This window comes from Nothoprocta perdicaria, unplaced genomic scaffold (genome assembly GCF_003342845.1).
Source record: "Nothoprocta perdicaria isolate Ctin4 unplaced genomic scaffold, notPer1 scaffold_40, whole genome shotgun sequence".
Lineage (NCBI taxonomy): Eukaryota > Metazoa > Chordata > Aves > Tinamiformes > Tinamidae > Nothoprocta > Nothoprocta perdicaria.
In genome coordinates this window covers 1,274,357-1,284,863 of record NW_020455644.1, presented here as the reverse complement: position 1 = coordinate 1,284,863, position 10,507 = coordinate 1,274,357, and the positions used below count along the sequence as shown (strand labels likewise).

Here is a 10,507-nt window from a genome sequence, read left to right as displayed (position 1 = left end):
AAACATATCTTTACCAAAAGTCTGTKCCAAAAGGAGGGCTATGATGAAATTGTGCTACGTGTTAAGTGATGAAATATGTGTTAAGTAGCAGAAAGGAAAGGAAAAGCTTGGAAGCAACAGCTCACTGTCGCATATGGAGATAAAGGARAATGTATTTATACCCTTATGGGAGTATCACTTCATTTTTAGATTTTAGTCTCCATGGGTGGGTGTAACTGTYCTATGTTAACAGCACTTGAACTCTAGCAGAGCACAAGCACATGTAAATGTTGTTAGAGAGCACAACTCTAAGTGTGATGAATATTAATCTGAAGGAGCTTTTAGCCTGACACGTGTTGCACTTGGGCATATAGAGTTCGTGGCAGGAGRGGTTCTCATATTGGACTCTATGCTAATGGTGAGGTTGTCTACCAGACCAGACTTGTGTGCTGGGCAGTTTGCATGCCTGGCTGAAGCCATGCTTGCAAAGTGTCCCTTCTAAAGCACAGGATACTCCATATACTGCACATACTGCTAGYTGGTTAGGGAAACTGGTAGATGATGCACCATGACCACAAGGAGCACCCACAGGTAGCTCAGAGGCACAACAGCCACTGCAAATAAGCTGCTTGGTCACCAACAAAGCTGCAAAATCAGTAGAMAAGAAGTCATTCTCAAGCTTGATGATATGCATGGGACAATCACATATTACTGTTGTGCTACATGGGTAAACCACATATAAGCAATGTGCATTCAAACACCCCATATTTCCAGCATGAACATGCTCAAAAATAAGTTTGCTAGGCAGGACTCAAGGGATGGGAATTGTGCTGAGCCTAGCAGGTCCCTTATCACAGGTTCCTGGGGGATTTCAGCGAAAATGTCCAGAGGAAATCAGCATGATGAAGGTTACAGAACAGCTTGGCCAGAGATAACTCTTTGGCGTTCTCAAAACCAGAGATGGTTCCAAAGATATTTAAGACACCTTCACACTTGAAGGTATCCAATAAGCTTGTTTGTCAAGATGAAGCCTGGCACAACAGGCTTGCATCATCTGATGCTGTGCTTCATTGGAGGATACTAAACCACAAGGAGAAATGAATTCTCTCCAATATGTCAACTTTCATATTCCCCTAGATTTATCATTTTAACAATAGTGAAATTTACTTTGACTTTTCAAAGCATGATGTTGAGAATTTGTCACGATGACTGATGATGCTTCTGTTGATTTCATGAGAAATTTTGCATTTAAAAAGCACATTATGTTCCTTTATGCCAACAGTGGGGCTATATGTTTACCCAGCCAGCTACAACACGCACTTTRCGTGGAATCTTTGTGCTCTGAGGAACATCTTAGAGTAGACAGATGGAAGCTTCTGTGTTTATCTTCCTGGGTAAAAAGGATAAAACTTTGTACTTACAAAATTGCTACTGCAAGGATGTGCAGCATATTCTAATATTATTGCATATTAAAGATCATTAAGATCTTATTTCTTGACAAAAATTCTCCCACCTACTTTTTAGTTTCAATAAATAACAATAAAACAGTCTGCAGCTGCAGAAGTCATGTATAAGARTGCTATGCAGAAGAATGGAATCTGAGTAGGTAAGAGAAGATTGAGAGTGGAGTAAGGAAATATAAGAAAGTAGAACCTAGACACTGCAAACAGATGAGTAATAATTAATATTTATATATCTCAGAGGTGTATTACCTTAGACATTCACTTACTTGTAACCGATYAAGCAGAAACTTAGAAGAGATCTCATTTAGAATTTAGAAAGAKATCTCATTTCTCATTTAGAAATTTAGAAGAGATCTTAAAAGCTGATCTCATTTGCCCCTGCCCCAAATCCCAGTACAACAGCACAATACAGTACAAAGTCCCAGTGATTTTGTCACACTGCACAGCTGATGCTGACAAAAGCTCAAGCACTGAAAAACACAAATGAGATGCTCTTTGATCTCCCAATGCAAGTGTTCACCATCCATGTTCATCTATGATATGTCCTCTGTAAAATCTAATTAACCTAACACCTAGCAGAAGAGGTGTTTGGAAACCTCCTGCAYGTTGGCTGTTTTCCTCACAATGGCCATTTTCAGATGTGAGCATGTGGTCAGTGCTACTTAAAAATAACAAATATTGTATCAACATGAACCGATTATTTCCTATATTCAGTTCTGATGTCCTCAGGTCCTTTTCTTAACTGATGAAGGAAGCACAAAAACAAACCTGGGTAAAATTAACTTTCCAACAGGCTGTTGATGAGAAGTTTTAATAAATCTACAGAATTTCTCGAGAAGCAGCTTCCATCAACCCCTGTCTCCCCAGTGGTCCTTCTCTCTGGTGCAGCTATCTATATCCCATGTTTCTGCAAGATTCAGCAAGTTAAATCAGTTTGACTTTAAGCATTAGTCTAGCACGTCACTTCTTTAATTTATCTTAAAATAAAAGTAGCTAATAATCATATGCTAGGACACTTCCAGCCACTTTAACAGAACTGCAAAACTGTAGTAATCTACATTTTATAAACAGAGAACCAGTATCCAGAGAGGTTAACCCTAAATATCTAATAGCTCCAGGCTTTTTAGTGTCTAATGAAAGATGCTGATAGCTGAGCCCTCAGAGGGCTGGCACAGAAGGACATTCAGGGAACCACAGCCAACCTTCCTAACCCCAGAGCATCCTTCTAGTTACTCAGTCACATTATCTCCAAAAATTAGCCACCTATTTTTTCCCCCTCTGCCAGCAGCCTTGACTTCTGCCTCACCAACCCATTATTCACTCCAATTTCCATTGCAAATTTGTGACGGTATTGACTTTTTTCCTTATTATTAGTACAGAAAAAATAGGGTGAAGTCACAAACTACCTGAAATCCTTAATAGGCTATTAAAGTCAGCAGGCATGCCATGGAAATTTTCAGATTATTTAGCCTCCTTTGTAAACCAAAGGTTAATATATGACCCAAACAATTAGAGTCTGTGAAGTTTCACTGGCAGCCTGGAGGCAGCTGCAGAGGGTAGGATACAGCAGCACTTTCAGATGAGCAGCAGGCAGTCAAGCACTGTCTGCCACGATAAAACTCCTGTTAGTTCATTAGCGAGAAGAGAGAATGAAATAATAAGAATGCACGATCACATACAGCCTGCTTTTTGAAATGCATTTGAGCTAAGGTATTTTCCTACTAGGCATGGTGTCATGTTGCTAAGAATATCTTTTCTTAGTTCTTGTTCCTATGGGATGGGAGCGAGGGTAAGTTTTCCCTGTTAAACATCCTCTGACTTGTGCTGAGAACAGGCCCAGGGATGGTCAGTGGGGAATGTCTGTGCTTCCTTTTGCCTCTGCTCTGCCCGATGCTTTTGGAATAACCAAGCGCAACGGTGACTTGGGAAGGCAAGGGCAGAGCAAGCAATGGAAGAGTGGAACAAGGGAATGGAGCTCATCTGCATCAAAACCCTTGAAGGGCTTTCTGGCAAACACAACCGTAAATGTCATTTATGCAACAGTGAAACAAAGTAACGCCAAAAAAACTCAAAAACTTTAGAGTTGTATGAACCCAAACCTGCACAAAGAAAGTCAATAAGAGAGTCCTTATTAACAAAATTCAATGTCTTCTTACCCTGTGTGCCATGCAGCCTGCTAGTCTGGTTACAGAGCAGCTCTGCAAGGCAAGGAATGGGTTGCTGAACTTGTCCTAGTAAAACAAATGCTCCCCTGGAAACCTCTTGCTTGCTTGTCCTCTTTAAGAAGCTGACAGGGAGGTGCCCTCACTAACGCCTGCCACAGATGGATCTGGTATCTGGAGATGCAGGTAATGACCTAGAAAAGGGAGATGGGAAAAACTCTCATGCCAGTCAGCAATCCCAAACCAATAATCCCATTTCACCAGAAATAATTCTAACAATTTAAGCTAAATTTCTGAAAGAACCAAAAATATCTACACACACACTTTTTTTTTCTCAAAAAAAAAAAAAAAAAAAGAAAATCATTTTGGAGACAATTTCATTGCACGGCATTCTGCCTCTAAAGGGGTATTTCATAATTACCAATAACCACCTTCCTTCGAACATGATATCAAAAACATACTGCAATTCACTCTCTTCTGATCRGACCACAGACTCTTCAGTAAGACTTCTTTTCTTCCACTTATTTTCAAGCAGCTGGCACAATAGCTACACCTAATAAATAAATAGTAGTTAATCACATATCCCTTTGATAGACTAAAGAGCTAAAATACTGTTTGCTTACTTAAATGGTCTCCAACAGGAGAGCACCTGGCTCCTCCAAAGGACTAAAAGGGATGTTTTTGCAGTAGCACTAGCCAACCAAAATGATTATAAATTAAGAATTATACAACATAAATTTTTAGAAATTACTGCCAGGTATTTCTGAATAATTAGATCTTTACTTTGCAGTCCAGAAAAGTCAAGTCAGAGGAGCATCATTGCATACAAATGCCTACTTATAGTACATAAGACTGCAACTTACGTGATCAGTTTAGAGAATCATTACGAAAAGGCACCATGGGGCACATCCTGCTCCCAGCTACAGTCATTAAAACTTGCAGTGGACTTAAATGTAGCTCCTCTAGATTTACACTTGATTCATACTGGCAGAATACAACCCATTTCATTTCCATGCAGTGAAACCGGTATGAAGGAAAAGTTTAGGTAAGTGTCATGCATAGCAAATTCTATTTTTGTTCCTTCCATTAAGAAAGATACTATAAGAAAACAGTCCAGTTTTATGTACTATACTACTCTGTGTGAAATTAATAATTTAACAGCAGGGAAATTATAGAAAGAACAAGAATAAGATAGAGATGGGTACTCAGACAAGTGTTTCAAGAGGATCCATTAGCACAGTCTATGGAGACAGCTTGCTCTTACAGCCCATATGTCCCACAGATCTTGATGGATGATTTCTGAGGGCTGCTTTTCTTAGCTTTTTGTAGGCCTTGTTGTTGATAGCCTTCAGCTGGACATGCAGGGATTCCCCACAATAACTGAAAAAGGTTGAGCACTGAAATGCACTGAAGTAGGAGCTGGCAGAGATGGGCTAAGTTCTCAGCTCTCCCAAATATAACTGTTATCTAAACCAAGAAACCTCTTATTTCTGGCCCAATGCCTATCAAAACTGGAGGGGGAAGGAAAATGGGTCTTTGTCACTGTCAATCCTGGTCTTGTTGACCATCTGTGAGCCTTCATTACACAGCTGAAGTTTATCCTGGGTGTTTGCAGTGCAGCAATTGGGAAAAGCTGAGAAAAGTTGAGATGCTCATATTTGGGAAAGGATGGTGCCCATTCAGAGCCTGTTCCTGCAAGTCTGTATGATGACCTGTCTAGGTAATATGAAGAGAGGCAGGCAAGGTTTCTCTTTCCAGCCCTAGTTATGGGCTGCAATATGTTAATGCTCTTATTTTGCATGCAAGCAAGTGAWCTGCAGTCCTTCACCACAGCCTGTGATAGCTGCTTTCTATCAAGCAAGTGATAGGGAAGTTCAGGTTTCCACAAGCCCACCCCGTTTGTTTACTTCCCTTCTGACTGCCTTTCCTCCAAAGGGGATCACATCCTGCTCTTTTTYGGAATTTCTTTCCATTGGGCACCTGGCAAACAACTTATTTTACATAACACAACTGAACATGGCACACTGAAACATGAGAATTTCTTAAACTTGATACACCTGCTTGGTTGCTAAAGGTTGCTTGGTAAAATTACCTGGATGACCAGTTAGAGATTTGTGGCTTCTCAGTTCGAGTCATAAAAATTCAGCATTTATTAACAGAGGTTTCTCTTTAATAAAAACAAATGAACAGGCTACAAAACATATTCATAGATAGCAGTTCGGATATGTAAGGTGGTAACGTATGCTCAGACGTTATGCTGCATTATATTGTACATTAAGTATCAACTGTGGCCCTAAGCAATTCAATCCTAAACTCATTTAACGGGAGGCCTTGACTGTCCTCATAGGCTAATACCATTGACGGACATTTTTTAGCATCTCAGAATAGGTTTAATCATCTCAGACTGTGATATAACTATGATAGATGCCAAAAGTCTGTCAGTATGTGCACTAAATGGAGAGGTGGTTTAGTTTTCAGTCCTTGAAATGTCCAGACTTTGCCTGTGATTCTTTAACTAGAGAAATTTCCCCGTTGACAGCTTTATTAAGAATATCTTAAGTTTTCTTTACAGTCCACATCAACACCAAGATGAAGTAAGGAGCAAAGAAAAAAAAAGGCAAAGAAGGGCCTTGAAAAGAGCAAGCCATTTTCTTACATGGTTACATATTCAGTCTGATTTAGACCCTTAGAAGTGGGAAGTAGTTAGTTCTGTGGTCTTTCATACAACTTCAGGGAAYAGAAGAAGTGGTAAATTTGTTATTTAAATTCAAGACAGCAGAATACCATACATGAAAATTTCAGAAGTATCATAAGGAGCAAGTGAACTATTTGTCTAGATGAGTATAGAATATATATTGCACAGAGCTCCCTAGAAAAGCATAGTTTTGAGCAATGCTCACATGGTTTAGCTTTTGCAGGGTTTTTACACAATGAACAAGACAAATCCAACTAGATGAAGTTATAAACATTTCTTTTTATTCCTATACCTCAGTCTCCTAAAATATTAGGGCTATATTTCTTCCATAYGGCATCTCTGCTTGGACACAGTGGCTCTGGTGAAGTTATTCTCTCGTGGAATTTCTATAACTGCCTTCTTTTCTACAGCCCTGCTGTTTCGCTTCGCTCTATTGCTACTGGCAAAATTTAAAGCAAACATGTTTCATAAAGAACAGAAAAATATTGTAAGTCTTTGAAATATGTGATTATTTGGTATTTCATGTTCAGTATCAACAGTTTATAATGTATTCTGCTATTATCTGTATAGCTTAAGAAGTGAGAGCTTAGATCAGCTTCCAGTAGGTGAAATAAGCAGGACATCTATAGCTGTCACTTGTCAGTGACAAGTGGATTTAGCTAATGGACTTGTGACTCCCAAATTTATAAAAATGGATTAAAGCAACTATTATGGATTAAGGCAGCTATGCTTTCTCTAACTGCTGCAAGGTAATTTATTTTAGTCAGCATATGTGCTTAGCACTATGTCCTGAACCAAGAGCTCAGGAAGAGCGCAGAGCCACAGAAAGCCTGCACTGGTCATGCTGCTGCAAGCCACTCTAGGGAGTTCTGTCCAAAAGGCTTGGATCTATATGAGAAATTACTTTTCCTAAAGCATTTCCTAAAACAGATCTCTAGACTGTGGAATTGGCATGGCCAGACCTGGAAGAAACTGCCCTCCAAGAACTATGAATGGATCTCCCTTGTTCTTTTTAAGGTTGCTAGGGCATAGTCAAAGTCCATCAGAGGTGGATTTTAACATCCAAGTAAAATTACATTCTGCTTATTGTAATAAAAAAATCAAAAGCATATGCAATGACTTTTTTTTTAAGTAGGCTCTGTTAAGAGTCTTATTCACTGTAGAGATTTGTCATTATCTTTACTGCTTTAATGCTCCAGGACAAACACTGTATAAATGTTTATCATCTTTTTATTAAAGGTCACTTCTATAAGAAGATGCAGCTCTGCTCTGTTTAACCATTAGTTAATGTTTCACTCTTTACATGCTGTTTGAATTGCACTGCTGAAAAGTTGCAATAAATTCCTAAGCCACAAGTGGTCATAAAATTATTTATACACACCTAGCCTATGCTACTGTTCCTCGTCTTGTAAATCATTCAATCCATATTTCCTGAACCCTAGGAAAATAAAGTGTTTGTTAGTGCTGAAGTATGCCCAATGGATAGGTTTCCTTTACGTCTTAACATATTCTAACCTATTACGGGGGCAACATATTTTTCTATTTCTAATGGGCTCAAAGTGAATCTTAAAAGGATTTAATTCACCAGAGGCATCTGAATTAAAACATCAGAAGTGCAGTAAAAGACTGAACTGGTACTGTGGTTCACATAAATCCCAGATAACAAGATGGCAAAACCCCTGTATTTGAGACAGGAATAGATAACGAGAACATTATGAAAGGTTCCCTTGTAAGTCTTCAAGCTGTCACTGAAGGTGATTCCCAATTAGGATAAAAAGCCAAAATTTAATTAAAATTGAAACTCAATCTAAGTGTCCTGTTTACTTTTAGTTACAAAGATTTTTCCACTACAAAGATAAGCATACTCGTTAGCATTACTAAAAACAACTGCTTTAAAATTTATAAAGAGAAGGTGAGAATAAGCAGATGTACTCAGAATCCTGTTACAGGTTTACTGCTATGTTTTAATGCTGTAAATAAATGATACCGTATTCAAGCCATCCAAAGGTTGGTTTGCAGCTCATTATATTACATTTTAAYCACTAAATAGCCATGAAGAAAGAGAGGCATAAGTGTTCTCTGGTAACTAGCCACTGCTCWGTTCAAGAGCAACTTCCCACTTCCTACTGCTGGCATGAAACGTGTTGAGAAATGAAATGCTGGACTCCCACTGCAAATCACTGCTTACTCCTGGGGGACACGGAGGGGCAGTTGCTTGTTCCTCTCTTTTTGGGGAGGATATCATTTGATATCATTTTCAAGAGGAATATGGTAACATTTTTCTACAGGTACTGCAGGGACCTAATTATTCATTAAAATAGTAAGTTCACTTCCTATCACTAGAAGGCCCTTCAAGGACAATAAATAACGTTCTCCTAATGGATATGTTTGTGTCTGAGTAACTCCTAGCAGGACCAAGGGACCACAACATTGAAATGTATGCTGGCCTGAATGAGACTGGGGTGTGTGACAAGGGGATCCTTCAAAAGATGGTGGTCTAAGATAAATATTTTTTAGTCATTTTTAAATCACTCCAAGCTTTACAAGAGCTGTTTCCATCACAGAAGATCTGAGAAGTTTTTTCCAGCTCTGTTACTGGATGGTGTGGAGCAGCCTTGGCACCTGCCAGGTCCCACCATGTCCATCCCAGTGCCACCCCAGTGACATGTCCATGTGGCCGTCAAGGCCCATGTCAAGCTCAGGGGCACCAGCCACCTCCTATGAAGGCGCCATTAGAAAGCTCTGGTGACAGCTACAAAATTAATGTAATTTGAGATCAAATCAATGAGTTACAGGGCAAAGCACCAACAGTCCTGTCACAGCAGCACAATGTGAGAGTCCACCTGCCATTTTGAGGTGATTTTTAGAGAAAAGCATGTTTGCTTCCTCATAAACTTGGCTTCTGGCACTAAGCAGATTTATTCTGAGGTGTTGGGAAGAGGAAAGAAAATAAATAAAAGTAAATGATAAAGCCTTTTCTGTTTTCCCTTACTGCACTKTGTCAATTTAAGTAAAATTGCGTATGTAGGCTATTTCAAATCAGGCATCAGCTCATAGAGTCAGCTATTTGTTGGTAAAATAATTGTATTTGACCACTGCACTTATTTTGTGCTGTACCTGCCTGCATCTTCACAGACACCGAGGAGGAGCCAGCCTTGCTTCACCGCTGCTGAACAAAAATAAGGAGCAGTGGGAAGCAGGGAATCCTCCTGTGCCCTCGAAGGGCTCCCCTTGAGGGCCCCCCGCAGCCGCGTCCCGGGAYGGGGCTCATCCGCCCCAAATCCTTGGAAACAGAGCGCGCTGCTTCTCCCGCCCRCGTTGCCATGGCAGCCCGGGCCTCTGCAGGCCTCATCCTGCCTGCTGAGGCAGGCGGACACGTCCGCCAGAGGCACGGAGCAGCGGCCGGTGCCTCCCGCACCCAGCRCCGCCTCACGCGGAGCCCCGGGCTCTTGCTAAAGATGCTTTGCCCTCTCGAACGTGGCATGGGTTGTGCCAAGGCCTGGTCCGTCTCCAAGGGGTGCGGGCACTGGGCCACCCATCTGACCCTGTGCTGGGCCAGCGATGGAGAAAACCTGCTATAGCAGTCACCCAAGGAGGGCTGGCACCAGGCTCCCCGACACTGCCGGGGTAGATGACTAATTCCCAACTGTTATTCCCAGGCCCTCCCACGTAAAGAAGCAGCAAAGCTGCTAAGGAGAGGCTCCATCTGCTCCCGGCAGGAAGCACCAACAGAAATACTGCCGCATGGCCAAGGCTGCCCGAGGCAGCTGTTCGAGCTCAAAGGACGCTAATATTACAGTATTTGGCAATCTGCACTTAATATTTAAGCTGAACATGATCCTAAAGAGTTTCTAAATTCAGTTTATAATGTAAACATTAACATTTTATTTGTAAATATACAAGGGAAGAGCTATTATAGTACTTGATGGGGGAAAAACATGCCCTGCTTTATAGCACTGCACAGTAGCATTTGATTTGTAGACACCAGGACAGATCCAAGTAGGAAGCAGAGGGCATTTCCCTCATGCCACTCAGGTTCAGCTTTATCAACTCGTAACCAACTTGCACAGGTTGTTCTGGGTAGAGTTGCAAGAACTGTAGGCAATGTCTGAAAAATTACGGTCGGTTTTGCTAATCTGAGTTTCTCTACCAGAGGAAAACAATTGTATGCAGATAATGTTTCCTCTGAACCACATTTACTTAGCTGC

The 10,507-nt window shown here is 40.8% G+C and overlaps 1 long non-coding RNA gene across 1 annotated transcript; it reads right to left on the bottom strand.

The window, feature by feature from the left end:
* Positions 1 to 1,867: 1,867 nt before the first annotated feature.
* LOC112952641 lies at positions 1,868 to 4,889 on the bottom strand. Its single transcript, XR_003250441.1, has 3 exons — positions 4,810 to 4,889; positions 4,066 to 4,157; positions 1,868 to 3,798 (listed from the first exon to the last, which is right to left on the bottom strand). It is a non-coding gene; the product is annotated as an uncharacterized LOC112952641 (long non-coding RNA).
* Between the last annotated feature and the right edge of the window lie 5,618 nt (positions 4,890 to 10,507).